This window comes from Oncorhynchus nerka, linkage group LG17 (genome assembly GCF_034236695.1).
Source record: "Oncorhynchus nerka isolate Pitt River linkage group LG17, Oner_Uvic_2.0, whole genome shotgun sequence".
Taxonomy (NCBI): Eukaryota; Metazoa; Chordata; class Actinopteri; order Salmoniformes; family Salmonidae; genus Oncorhynchus; species Oncorhynchus nerka.
In genome coordinates this window covers 15,801,440-15,813,590 of record NC_088412.1, presented here as the reverse complement: position 1 = coordinate 15,813,590, position 12,151 = coordinate 15,801,440, and the positions used below count along the sequence as shown (strand labels likewise).

The window sequence follows — 12,151 nt, the reverse complement described above, 5'->3', positions numbered from 1 at the left end:
GTGTGAGTAAGGCTTTAGGCTATTACCATCCACAGGAAGCATCTTAACCTTTCTAATACCAAAATATGACTTGCACAATTTCCCATCAACCTCTGGGGGAGGGAATAGAAGCAGTCCTTCTCAAAGTATTTGGCCCTTGAATGTCCTGTGAATCGCTGGACTGAAACGATGCAAATTAAGTTAGAGCGGTACACAATCTATAGTAGCCTATACCACACCATTACAGGCTGCACTGAACTACTGCCGTTAAATATGGATTTTCTGGTCGTAATGAAAGGTGCGTCTGGCTTCTGAGTTCAGTGGGCAATGTGTCAAGAAGCAGTGCGGCTTGGTTGTTTCAGATGAACAAATGGCTCAACCTTCGCCTCTCCCGAGTCCATACGGGAGTTGCAGCGATGAGAAGACTAACTACCAATTGGCTACTATGACATTGGAGAAAAAGGGGTTAAGAAATGTATATATTAAAAAGGATTCAGACCCTTTGCAGTGAAACTTGAAATTGATATGGTCTCACAATTGACAGTACATGTCGGAGCAAAAAAGCCATGAGATCGAAGGAATTGTCCGTAGCGCTCCGAGACAGGATTGTGTCGAGGCACAGATCTGGGGAAGGGTACCAAAAAATGTCCATTTTTGAAAGGTCCCCAAGAACACCGTGGTTCCTGTGTGGAGATGGGAGAACCTTCCAAGGGACAACCATCTCTGCAGCTTTACACAAATTAGGCCCTTCTGGTAGGGTGGCCAGATGGAAGGCCCTCAGTGAAAGGCACATGACAGCCCGTTATGAGGTTGCCTAAAGGTACCTAAAGACTCTCAGACCATGAAAAACAAGATTCTCTGGTCTGATGTAAACATGATGGAACTCTTTGGCCTGAATGCCAAGAGTCATGTCTGGAGGAAACCTTGCCCCATCCCTACGGTGAAGCATGGTGGTGGCAGCATCACTGGTGTTTTTCATCGGCAAGGACTGAGAGACTAGTCAGGATCGAGGCAAAGTACAGAGAGATCCATGAGATCCATGATGAAACCTGCTCCTGAGTGCTCAGGACCTCAGACTGGGGTGAAGGTTCAACAGCTAGGTTACTGTGGCTAGCCAAACAGGACAACGACCCTAAGCACACAGCCAAAACAATGTAGGAGTGGCTACGGGACCAGTCTCTGATTGTCCTTGAGTGGCCGAGCCAGAGCCTGGACATGAACCCGATCAAATATCTATAGAGAGACCTGCAAAAAGCTGTGAAGCAACGCTTTCCATCCAACTTGACAGAGTTTGAGAGTATCTGCAAAGAAGAATGGGAGAAACTCCCCAAATACAGGTGTGCCAAGCTTGTCGCATCATACCCAAGAAGACTTGAGGCTGTAATCGCTGCCAAAGGTGCTTCAATAAAGTACTGAGTAAAGGGTCTGAATACAAATGTAAATGTGATATGAGGGGTTTTTGTATATAGAATTGATCAAATTAAAATAAAACGTTTTTGCTTTGCCGTTATGGGTTATTGTCTGTAGCTTGATGAGGGGATAAAAATGATTTAATCTATTTTATAATATTGGTCTAACTTAATAAAACGTGTAAATGTCAAGGGGTCTGAATACTTTCCGGAAGCACTGAATGTACTGGATGGTGTCACTGCTTACAAATATCTGGGCATCTGGATAGCTGTCTTTTAAAAAGCATATTAAAGAGTTAGGCTGATGTTTACTCAACGCATGCGCAGACCAACTGGCAAGTGTCTTTACGGACATTTTCAATCGTGACCGAGTCTTTAATACCTACATTTTTCAAGCAGACTGCCATAGTCCCTGTGCCCAAGAAAGCGAAGGTAACCTGCCTAAAAGACTACCGCCCCATAGCATTCACGCTGGTAGCCATGAGGTGCTTTCAAAGGCTGGTCATGGTCTAGGGTTTCTGGGATAATGGTGTTGATGTGAGCCATGACCAGCCTTTCAAATATTATTATGGCTACACATGTGAGTGCTACGGGTTGGTAGTAATATTTGGCAGTGTTCTTGGGCACAGTGTTCTTAGTGTTCTTGGGCACAGGGTCTATGGTGTTCTGCATGAAAGACTCAGACAGGGAGAGGTTGAAAATGTCAGTGAAGACACTTGCCAGTTGGTCAGCGCATGCTCCGAGTACACGTCCTGGTAATCCGTCTGGTCCAGCGGTCTTGTGAATGTTGACCTGTTTAAATGTCTTACTCACATCGGCTGCGGGGAGAGCGTGATCACAAAGTCGTCCGGAACAGCTGATGCTCTCATGCATGTTTCAGTATTACTTGCCTCGAAGCGAGCATAGAATTTATTTACAGTGGCTTGCGAAAGTATTTACCCTCTTGGCATTTTTCCAATTTTGTTGCCTTACAACCTGGAATTACTATCGATTTTTTTTTTGGGGGGGGGGGGTATGTATCATTTGATTTAGACAACATAAAAAATTGTGAAACAAACAAGAAATAAGACAAAAAAAATGAAAACTCAAGCGTGCATTACTATTCACCCCCAAAGTCAATACTTTGTAGAGCCACCTTTTACAGTAATTACAGCTGCAAGTCTTTATAAGCTTGGCACATCTAGTCACTGGGATTTTTGTCCATTCTTCAAGACAAAACTTCTCCAGCTCCTTCAAGTTGGATGGGTTCCACTTGTCTACAGTAATCTTTAAGTTATACCACAGATTCTCAATTGGATTGAGGTCTGACCTTTGACTAGGCCATTCCAAGTCATTTAAATGTTTCCCCCTAAACCACTTGTGTTGCTTTAGCAGTATGCTTAGTGTCATTGTCCTGCTGGAAGGTGAACCTCCGTCCCAGTATCAAATCTCTGGAAGGCTGAAACCGGTTTCCCTCAAGAATTTCCCTGTATTTAGCGCCATCCATCATTCCTTCAATTCTGACCAGTTTCCCAGTCCCTGCCAATGAAAAACATCCCCACAGCATGATGCTGCCACCACCATGCTTCACTGGGAGGATGGTGTTCTCAGGGTGATGAGAGGTGTTGGGTTTGCACCAGACATAGCGTTTTCCTTGATGGTCAAAAAGCTACATTTTTGTCTCATCTGACCTGAGTACCTTCTTCCATATGTTTGGGGAGTCTCCCACATGCCTTTTGGCGAACACCGAACGTGTTTGCTTATTTTTTTCTTTAAGCAATGGCTTTTTTTCTGGCCACTATTCCGTAAAGGCCAGCTCTGTGGAGTGTATGGCTTAAAGTGGTCTTATTGACAGATACTCCAATCTCCGCTGTGGAGCTTTGCAACTCCTTCAGGGTTATCTTTGTTCTCTTTGTTCTCTTTGTTGCCTCTCTGATTAATACCCTCCTTGCCTGGTCCATGAGTTTTTGTGTGCGGCCCTTTCTTGAAAGGTTTGTTGTAGTGCCACGTTCTTTATATTTTTAAATAAGGGATTTAATGGTGCTCCGTGGGATGTTGAAAGTTTCTGATATTTTTTTATAACCCAACGCTGATCTGTACTTCTCCACAACTTTGTCCCTGACCTGTTTGGAGAGCTCCTTGGTCTTCATGGTGCTGCTTGCTTGGTAGTGCCCATTGCTTAGTGGTATTGCATACTCTGGGGCCTTTCAGAACAGGTGTATATTTACTAAGATCATGTGACAGATCATGCGACACTTAGATTGCACACAGGTGGACTTTATTTAACTAATTATGTGACATCTTTAGGGGCTTCATAGCAAAGGGGGTGAATACATATGCACGCACAACTTTTCCATTTTTTATTATAATTTTTTTTCATTTTTTTCATTTCACTTCACCAATTTGGACTATTTTGTGTATGTTCATTACATGAAATCCAAATAAAAATGCATTTAAATTACAGGTTGTAATGCAGCAAAATAGGAAAAATGCCAAGGGGATGAATACTTTTGCAAGGCACTGTAGCTCGTCTGGTAGGCTTGTGTCACTGGGCACCTCTCTGCTGTGCTTCCATTTGTAGTCTGTAATAGTTTGCAAGCCCTGCCACTTCCGACGAGCATCGGAGCCGGTGTAGTACGATTCAATCTTAGTCCTGTATTGACGCTTTGCCTGTTTGATTTCTTGTCGGGGGGCATAGCGGGATTTTTCATAAGCTTCTGGGTTAGAGTCCCACTCCTTGAAGTGTCCTGCCAGGGCCAGCGTAGAGCCTGAATTTCAAGCTCAGCACATCTGGGACTTGTTGGATCGGCGGGTGAGGGCTAAGACCCCCCCCCCCCCCCCAAAAAAAAAAAAATGTGCGGCAACTGGCAGGTGCCTTGGTGGGAGAGTGGGGTAACATCTCACAGCAATAACTGGCAAATCTGGTGTAACCAGTCAACTTCAGCAGTGAGGCAAAGGTACATATTTCAGGGCTTGAAATTGCCTTGTCTCATGACTTAAATATTGATAAAACAATTAAAATACAGTGCTGGTGGGGCTACCACTATATTATATATATGATATTTTATTTGAACTAAAATGTGACTTTCACAATTAGTACATTGGAGTAGACCTATCTCCATCCAATTAAAATGTGAATCAATGGACTGCAACAATGTAAATTATATTTTACATTGTCACAACCAATAGTAATAAAAGGACTAGTCTCTACCAAACCATTACATTAGTCTTGTTTAGTTACAGGGTGTATTCTGACTAATGGAAAAGTGGTCAACACTTTTAGTTCAGGAACTGTGGGTTTGATTTAAAAAGGACTTAATACTTTTGAGTGGGCAGAGACAAATAAAAAATACTTGACCTTTCGGTGTTGATTAGAGTAGCTATACCGTAAAAGCTGTCTTGATCATATGTAATGATTTACGAAACCCTGAAATGGGGTCTTTGCAAACTTCGTAGTGGTGAATGCATTGTGTTACAAGCTCATTTGCTGGTATTTTTAGAAAGTGTTTGAAATAATGTTTTAAAAATATATATGTTTCACCTTTATTTTACCAGGTAGGCTAGTTGAGAACAAGTTCTCATTTGCAACTGTGACCTGGCCAAGATAAAGCACAGCAGTACGACACATACAACACAGTTACACATGGAATAAACTAAACATAATAATACAGTTGAAAAAAGTAAACAAAAAGTCTACATACAGTGAGTGCAAATGATGTAAGATAAGGGAGTTAAGACAATAAATAGGCCATGGTGGCAAAGTAATTACAATATAGCAATTAATCCCTGGAATGGTAGATGTGCAGAAGATGAATGTGCAAGTAGAGATACTGGGGTACAAAGGAGCAAGATAAATAAATAAATACAGTATGGGGATGAGGTAGTTGGATGGGCTGTTTACAGATGGGCTATGTACAGGTGCAGTGATCTTTGAGCTGCTCTGACAGCTGGTGCTTAAAGCTAGTGAGGGAGATATGAGTCTCCAGCTTCAGTGATTTTTGCAGTTCGTTCCAGTCATTGGCAGCAAAGAACTGGAAGAAAAAGCTGCCAAAGGAGGTATTGGCTTTGGGGGTGACCAGTGAGATATACCTGCTGGAGAGGATGCTACGAGTGTGTGCTGCTATGGTGACCAATGAGCTGAGATAAGGCGGGGCTTCACCTAGCAGAGACTTGTAGATGACCTGGAGCTAGTGGGTTTGGCGACGAGTATGAAGTGAGGGCCAGCCAACGAGAGCGTACAGGTCGCAGTGGTGGGTAGTATATGGGGCTTTGGTGACAAAACGGATGGCACTGTGATAGACTGCATCCAATTTGTTGAGTAGTGTTGGAGGCTATTTTATAAATGACATCGCCAAAGTCGAGGATCGGTAGGATGGTCAGTTTTACAATGGTATGTTTGGCAGCATGAGTGAAGGATGCTTTGTTGCGAAATAGGAAGCCAATTCTAGATTTAATTTTGGATTGGAGATGCTTAATGTGAGTCTGGAAGGAGAGTTTACAGTCTAACCAGACACCTAGGTATTTGTAGTTATCCACATATTCTAACTCGGAGCCGTCCAGAGTAGTGATGCGGGACAGGCGGGCTGGTGTGGAGAGTGATTGGTTGAAGAGCATGCGTTTAGTTCTACTTGCATTTAAGAGCAGTTGGAGGCCACGGAAGGAGAGTTGTATGTCATTGAAGCTCGTTTGGAGGTCATTTAACACAGTGTCCAAAGAAGGGACAGAAGTATACAGAATGGTGTCGTCTGCGTAGAGGTGGATCAGAGAATCACCATCAGCAAGTGCGACGTCATTGATGTATACAGAGAAAAGAGTCAGCCCTATAATTTAACCCTGTGGCACCCCCATAGAGACTGCCAGAGGTCCGGTCAACAGGCCCTACGATTTGACACACTGAACTCTATCAGAGAAGTAGTTGGTGAACCAGGCGAGGCAATCATTTGAGAATCCAAGGCTGTTGAGTCTGCCAATAAGAATGTTGTGATTGATAAGAGTCGAACGCCTTGACCAGGTCGATGAATACGGCTGCACAGTAATGTCTCTTATCGATGGAGGTTATGATATCGTTTAGTACCTTGAGCGTGGCTGAGGTGCACCCATGACCAGCTCGGAAACCGGATTGCACAGCGGAGAAGGTACGGTGGGATTCGAAATGGTCGGTGATCTGTTTGTTAACTTGGCTTTAGAAGACTTTAGAAAGGCAGGGCAAGATGGATATAGGTCTATAACAGTTTGGGTCTAGAGTGTCACCTCTTTGAACAGGGGGATGACCGCGGCAGCTTTCCATTCTTTAGGAATCTCGGACGATACGAAAGAGAGGCTGAACAGACTGGTAATAGGGGTTGCAACAATGGCGGCGGATAATTTTAGAAATAGAGGGTCCAGATTCTGCTTCATATCGTGTTTGATGCATTTCACACAACTCCATGAAACACCTCTTATTCCTCCACACATTCATAAAAATCCATATTTATCCACCATAATAGAAGTGGAAAGGGTCCAATGGATTTGCAGACTTCCATTCTTCTGGAGTTCTCCAGCTGTAAAAAAGAAGAAGAAACAAACAAGTTAAATTATGCAAATGTTCAACTGCAAGACATGGTGAGAATTTTGAAAAAATAAAGATGCAATACTTTTGATTTTCAGTAAACACTGTGAATGACTTAGGTCATAAGATAATTATATCCAGCTTTTGTTCGGTATGTTTAATTATTTCAATGCAAAAGCTTTCAAATGAGATTTACTTAACAAACTCTAGTTTTGGCAAGTCGGTTAGGACATCTACTTTGTGAATGACACAAGTCATTTTTCCAACAATTGTTTACAGACAGATATTATTTCACTTATAATTCATTGTATCACAATTCCAGTGGGTCAGAAGTTTACATACACTAAGCTGACTGCCTTTAACTTCTTGCGTCGAGCCAACCCGGATCCGGGATCATGACTACAGCCTCATAACCTTTACCATAACGCAACGTTAACTATTCATGAAAATCACAAATGAAATGAAATCAATATGCTAGCTCTCATGCTTAGCCTTTTCTTAACAACACTGTCATCTCAGATTTTCAAAAATATGCTTCTCTACCATAGCAAAACTAGCATTTAGCATTTAGCGTTAGCATTTAGCGTTAGCATTTAGCGTTAGCATCACCAGGCAACATTTTCACAAAAACCAGCAAAAACATTCAATAAATCATTTACCTTTGAAGAACTTCGGATGTTTTCAATGAGGAGACTCTCAGTTAGATAGCAAATGTTCAGATTTCCTGAAAGATTATTTGTGCAGGAGAAATCGGTCCGTTTTCTGCGTCATGTTTGGCTACCAAAAAAACCAGAAAATTCAGTTATAAAAACGCCGAACTTTTTCCATAATAACTCCATAATATCGACTGAAACATGGCAAACGTTGTTTAGAATCAATCCTCAAGGTGTTTTTCTGCATATCTCTTCAATGATGTATCGTTCCTGGAAGTGTGCTTCTCTGTCTGTATCGCATGGTAAAATGATTGCCACTGAGAATTACACACCAATTTAGACAAAGGACACCGGACGGGACCCTGGCAAATGTAGTCTCTTATGGCCAATCTTCCAATGATATGCCTACAAATACGTCACAATGCTGCAGACATCTTGGATGAACGGCAGAGAGCATAAGCTCGTTCACAGCACATTCACAGCCATATAAGGAGACGATAGTAAAACAGAGCTTCAGAAATTCAGCTCATTTCCTGTTTGAGGTTACATCTTGGTTTCGCCTGTAGCATCATTTCTGGGGCACTCACAGATAATATCTTTGCAGTTTTGGAAACGTCAGAGTGTTTTTTTTCCAAAGCTGCCAATTATATGCATAGTCGAGCATCTTTTCGTGACAAAATATTGCGCTTAAAACGGGAACGTTTTTTTTATCCAATAATGACATAGCGCCCCCATAGGTTGAAGAGGTTAAACAGCTTGGAAAATTCCAGAAAATTATGTCATGGCTTTAGAAGCTTCTGATAGGCTAATTGACATCATTTGAGTCAATTGGAGGTGTACCTGTGGATGTATTTCAAGGCCTACCTTCAAACTCAGTGCTTCTTTGCTAGACATCATGGGAAAATAAAAAGAAATCAGCCAAGACCTCAGAAAAACAATTGTAGACCTCCACAAGTCTGGTTCATCCTTGAGAGCAATTTCCAAAAGCCTGAAAGAATCATGTTCATCAGTACAAACAATAGTACGCAAGTATAAACACCATGGTACCACGCAGCCGTCATACCGCTCAGGAAGGAGACGCATTCTCTAGAAGGAGACGCAGTCTCCTAGAGATGAATGTACTTTTGTGCAAAAAGCGCAAATCAATCCCAGTACAACAGCAAAGGACCTTATGAAGATGCTGGAGGAAACTGGTACAAAAGTATCTATATCCACAGTAAAACGAGTCCGATATCGACATAACCTCAAAGGCCGCTCAGCAAGGAAGAAGCCACTGCTCCAAACCGCCATAAAAAAGCTAGATTACAGTTTGCAACTGCACATGGGGACAAAGATCATACTTTTTGGAGAATTGTCTGACGAAACAAAAATAGAACTGTTTGGCCATAATGACCATCGTTATGTTTGGAGGAAAAAGGGGGAGGCTTGCAAGCTGAAGAACACCATCCCATTCGTGAAGCACGGGGGTGACAGCATCATGTTGTGGGGGTGCTTTGCTGCAGGAGGGACTGTTGCACTTCACAAAATAGATGGCATCACGAGGAAGAAAAATTATGCGGATATATTGAAGCAACATCTCAAGACATCAGTCAGGAAGTAAAGCTTGGTCACAAATGGGTCTTCCAAATGTACAATGACCCCAAGCATACTTCCAAAGTTGTGACAAAATGGCTTAAGGACAACAAAGTCAAGGTATTGGAGTGGCCATCACAAAGCCCTGACCTCAATCCTATAGAAAATGTTATGGGCAGAACTGAAAAAGCATGTGCGAGCAAGGAGCCCTACAAAGCTGACTCAGTTACACCAGGAGGAATGGGCCAAAATTCACCCAACTTATTGTGGGAAGCTTGTGGAAGGCTAACCGGAACGTTTGACCCAAGTTAAACAATTGAAAGGAAATGCAACCAAATACTAATTGAGTGTATGTAAACTTCTGACCCACTAGGAATGTGATGAAAGAAATAAAAGCTGAAAACAATAATTCTCTTGACTTTTATTCTGACATTTCACATTCTTAAAATAGAGTGTTGATCCTAACTGACATGAGACAGAGAACTTTTACTAGGATATAAATGTCAGGAATTGTGAAAAACTGAGATTAAATGTATTTGGCTAAGGTGTATGTAAACTTCCGACTTCAACTGTATATACAAAAGTATGTGGATGCCCCTTCAAATGAATGGATTTGGCTATTTCAGCCACGCCAGGTGTATAAAATCGAGCACACATGCAATCTCCATAGACAAACATTGGCAGTAGAATGACCTTACGGAGTAGATCAGTGACTTAACGTGGCACCGTCATAGGATGCCACCTTTCCAACAAGTCAGTTCGATACATTTCTGCAAAGCTAGAGCTTCCCCAGTCAACTGTAAGTGCTGTTATTGTGAAGTGGAAATGTCTAGGAGTAACAACGGCTCAGCCGTAAAGTGGTAGGCCACACAAGCTCACAGAACGAGACCACTGAGTGCTGAAGCATGTAAAAATTGCCTGTCCTCGGCTGCAGCACTCACTATCGAGTTCCAAACTGCCTCTGGAAGCAACGTCAGCACAATAACTATTCGCAGGGAGCTCCATGAAATGGGTTTCCATGGCCGAGCAAGCCTAAGATAACCATGCGCAAATCCAAGCGTCGGCTGGAGTGGTGTAAAGCTTGCCGCCATTGGACTCTGACGGACTAATCTGGGTTTGGCGGATGCCAGGATGCTACCTGCCACAATGCATAGTGCCAATTGTAAAGTTTGGTGTGGGAGGAATAATGTTCTGGGGCTGTTTTTCATGGTTCAGGCTTGGCCCCTTACTTCCAGCGAAGGGAAATCTTAACACTGCAGCATACGATCACATTCTAGATGATTCTGTGCTTTCAACTTTGTGGCAACAGTTTGGGCAAGGCCTGTTCCTGTTTTAGCATGACAATACCCCCATGCACAAAGCGAGGTCTATAGAAAAATGGTTTGTTGAGATGAGTGTGGAAGAACTTGACTGGCTTGCACAGAGGCCTGACCTCAAATCCATCGATCACCTTTGCCATGAATTGGAACACCAACTGCCAGGCCTAATCGGCCAACATCAGTGACCGACCTCACTAATGGTCTTGTGGCTGAATGGAAGCAAGTCTCCAGCAGTGTCTTCCCAGAAGAGTAGAAGCAAAGGTGCCCCAACTCCATATTAATGCCCATGATTTTGGAATGAGATGTTTAACAAGTAGGTGTCCACATACTTTTGGTCATGTTGTGTGCATATATTATTTCATTTTTTTTACCAATCCACCCCAATAAAAGGTGGTCCGGCCCTTCTGGCATATGCCAGAAGGCCATTCCGCTAATGTCTCCAACTCTGTTCCTGGAGTGCGACTGTCCTGTAGGTCGTGGCTCCAGCCCTAATGTAGCACAATTGATTCTAATAATTAGCTGGTTAGTAAATTTAGTCAAGTTAGCTACTACTGGGATTGGATTGAAAACCTACAGGAGGGTAGGGTAGCGCTCCAAGAACAGGGTTGGAGATCCCTGTGCCTAGTTTCCCAAAAGCATCTTAAATCAAAGTGCGTTGTTAGAACCTTTGTAGGAGCATAGTTAAATCTATGAACTGTTTCCCAAAACCATCATTATTAAGGTGCACTTTATAACACTCGTAAACGAATGCTTGCCTCAGAACAGCTAAGTGCATCCTTACATTCTTTTTTGGCCTCCCGTGTCACTTTATACACAGAAGATCTCAGCTAAACATAGAATCACGTGGTATATCTTATCTCTATGACTGCAGATAACTTCAGAACAAAGTTGACTCCAAAATAAAGTTGCCTGTGTCTTTGCAATTGATACAAACATGACATAAAAATATTCTTCAAATGAAAACCGCAACCATTAAAATAAAGAGTGGGCCTATTTCAATCATATTGAAATACATTTCATATTATATTGTGCTAATTGTAGGCTGTCTGTAAGTTGCCTCAATATATTTCATGATGTGTAGCCAAAAGCGCACAATGGGGAAAATGTGTGATTTAATGCATTTTTATTTGGTAAGCATTAGAATAACCTGCCTTAATATTTGCAGCCATAAGGTGGTAATATCTCTCTAGGAATTGATCCGTCAATTCAAATGTTAAAAGACACATTTTGAATGGAGAAAGTTTTCACTTTCTTTCGATCCCATCAGTTTCGACACATTCTTCAACAATGCACTTAGCGATCATTCTCTCTGCGTGTTGTTTTGGGAAACGTGTTACATCTTCGGCTGTTGTGGGAAAGATGCATCATTAAAAAAAACTCATTAGGCTAAATGCCATTGCTATCAGGAAACTGGTCCAAGGACATTATAAATCAAGAATGGGCCACTCCAGTCCTCAGTGGCCAGAGTGATGTCACACTTCTTCCCCATCCCTAGCTAACACAGCTGATTAAACTAATTGTATTTTAAACTAAAGATTATGATTAGTTGATTATTGGAGTCAGGTGTGTTAGCTGGGGCTGGCTCAAAAGTGTGACACCAATCAGGCCCCGAGGACTGGAGTTGACCATCCCTATTTTAAATGAAGATACTTGACAGTATTGAGATACATCCAGTTCAGATTGTAGTATATG

General features: G+C 42.2%; 1 protein-coding gene across 1 annotated transcript in view; it reads right to left on the bottom strand.

Moving 5' to 3' along the window:
• Positions 1-12,151, bottom strand: part of LOC115145432 (golgin subfamily A member 6-like protein 25) — a 22,036-nt gene that overhangs the window by 6,126 nt on the left and 3,759 nt on the right. The gene's annotated exons all lie outside the window — the stretch shown is intronic.